The 2,755-nt window shown below is 31.1% G+C and overlaps 1 protein-coding gene and 1 long non-coding RNA gene across 2 annotated transcripts in view; one reads left to right on the top strand and one right to left on the bottom strand.

Moving 5' to 3' along the window:
- LOC106692556 (dopamine receptor 1) overlaps nt 1–2,755 on the top strand; it is a 164,182-nt gene that overhangs the window by 11,299 nt on the left and 150,128 nt on the right. The window lies entirely within an intron of this gene.
- Nucleotides 1,583–2,736, bottom strand: LOC106691018 (uncharacterized). Its single transcript, XR_010842828.1, has 2 exons — nt 2,263–2,736; nt 1,583–2,143 (listed from the first exon to the last, which is right to left on the bottom strand). It is a non-coding gene; the product is annotated as an uncharacterized lncRNA (long non-coding RNA).

Genomic DNA, 2,755 nt, shown 5'->3' with positions numbered 1-2,755 from the left:
ATTAATGTATTTTTATTTTATACATATGTTTGCACACAACATATTCATCTGTTGGGTATTTTGTTTGACTATACTAAATTTTTAATTTATTATTTGGTTTGAAACCCAATAAAAATTATCCCACATCACGATCCTTTAATGACCTTTTTATTCCGTCAACTTCTTTGATTTTTTGATACTTAATTCCCATACTTTCTTTATTAACTTTTTAGGATATTATTTTTCTTGAAATATATTAAATAACTTTTCTATTCTACTTTTCAATCTAATTTTATCCATTATTTTTATTGCTTATTAAAAACGTTATTATAACATTATATCTCATATGAAAAGGACGAAAAGATAAATAATGTAAAATTATATTACTGCATATTTATATTCGTCCGTTCTGTTGTCAAGAAATTGCCCTCTTTTTCTATTTCCATCCTATCATTTAAATATGCAAGCATTTTATTTATATCAGTTACTTTAATAGTACAAAAAATTTCATTAATATATTACACAATATTACAAATAATTAATTAATTTGAATCCACACACAAGACTGAAACGACAAGAAACTGCTCGTAGATTCCGATTTCTACACTTGACAAACGCTCTAAACTTCCCATTCACTACAACAAATTAGTATACACTATGATAATCAGACCAATTTGGACATATGGAATTGAGCTCTGGGGCTCTACCAAACCATCAAATTCCTTCCATATCCAATCCTTACAATCCAAAATCCTACGTAAAATCCTTGATGCTCCTTATTAGGTTACAAATAAACTCATTCACAAAGACCTTAACATCCCATTCGTTGCAGATTTGGCCCAAAACAGATATGCGTCTTTTCATTCCAAACTCCTTACCCATCCTAACCCATTATTTCTTTATCTTCCATCCTTAACAATCCCTGATAATCCTCCAAGGCGTCTGAAAAGAAGATAGCCACGGGACCTTCTAATTTAAATTAATGCTTGAAGTACCTCCAATGGGTGGTTCCTTCCCAAGATTTTCAAGTTTATATGAAGCATACAACGTATTTACTTATTGCATTTATTATTTGTACAATTGTAAATCACATTAAATGAATAATACAAATTTTTTTTTTGAAGGATAGTTTTTTAATGAGATTTATGAGTCATGGCAAGTTAATAATTTAATATTTGTTTTCCTCTTTAAAGATATATGACATGGGCAAAAATCATTGAATTTGGTGTTATTATTAAAATAGTAATAATAGATCTTTAAAAAAATATATAGTTAATTCTTTAAATATCAGATTAAAAAAAAATTCATTTATAAATGATTTGACAGCGTTTTGGCCCTCCTAAGAAAAAGAAAGTTCGTTAGGAGTAACCAAGTATTACTAACTCGAATTTATTTAAACCTTTCAAGTATATATAATAAAAAAAAAATCTCTTACGAAATCACAGTAGTAATGAAATATAATGATACAGCTTTAGGAATTTCTTTTTGTGATAACGAAAAATTCCAGTGCATTCTTTCCACCTTCATCAATCGCTATGCCTTCCCACTTGATTTACAAAATCAAAATAATAAAAATAGAAGTAGGTATGAACAACAACATGAATTCATTTAACAATTTATATTTCAGATACTTTATTTGCTGTAACTAGCTTAACATCAAATGTACATTTCAAACATTTTTCGTAATAGGCATGAGAAATAATTTTAGGTATTCTATAAATTTATCAGACCCCATCATCAGATCTTGATCACAGATCATATCTTGCAGAGAACCTTCTATAGTCATCCATTGACCCTTGATTAGATTGTTCAAGAATGGAACTACCTTTACTGCAAAGATGCTTTCAACATTTCCTCCGTCAAACTCAGTCTTGGAAGAAAAAAATTCTACATTGGCCAACCTCTCGATGTGAATATCTTCCAAGGTGACGTTGCAAGTAGTGCCTTGGTGGCGAGTAAAAGCGAGGTGGAGCGAGTTGTCCCGCACCCTGTATCCTCCTGACATCACGTTGCCAGTCAGGGTCAGTAACTGGAATGATTGTTGTAACAAACCAAGGCCAAGATGAATGTCGTACGTGGTATTATTACCATCGATCAGAGCTGTATTATTGCCGGTTCTCTTAAGAGAGTTAAGACCAGTTAATAAAGATTCAGAAAACGAAATCTGAAAAATAAAACAAATTATAATATTATAACGTGAATGAACTGAGAATCAATGAGCTGAAACATTGGTGAAATAATAAATAAGTTTAAATAATTAAACATTTTTAAATAAATACTGACACTGGGTTTTATAGAGCTTGCAGGAAGATTAACACTAGTAATCTTCATTAGTTCTGATTCCATCAAATGATTGATTGAAGCGAATAAAAGGTCAGTATATAAGTTAATGTCAGCTATCTCTGACCTCACCGCAGCCGAAACGAGTACCAAGAAGAGGAAAGACTTCATAATTACTGCTGCAATTGATTTCTCGTGTCAAGCCTTTAATATTTATACCTTCTACCAGGTCTTTTATCTTTTATCTTAGCCAGTTTGAGGGTTCTATGAAAGGAAAAAAGACTGAGGAAAATTATTGTTCATTAATATTTACTAAGTGCAGGATATAGTTGACCCGATTAACAAATAATCAATATTGTCGCATTTTTCCCTAAAATAATAGACTTTTATAGAGCTGGGTTCCCAAACTGGGTACCACAAGCGTATATACAGCTGTCCCTCAAGCAAAGACCAGTTAGATTTGCTAAAATATGAGCCCTGTTTACGTTAGTTCCCG

This window comes from Halyomorpha halys, unplaced genomic scaffold, assembly GCF_000696795.3.
Source record: "Halyomorpha halys isolate HHAL.00 unplaced genomic scaffold, Hhal_1.1 Scaffold5.1, whole genome shotgun sequence".
Lineage (NCBI taxonomy): Eukaryota > Metazoa > Arthropoda > Insecta > Hemiptera > Pentatomidae > Halyomorpha > Halyomorpha halys.
The sequence above is the reverse complement of the archived record's forward strand: the minus strand, read 5'-3'. Positions and strand labels throughout refer to the sequence as shown.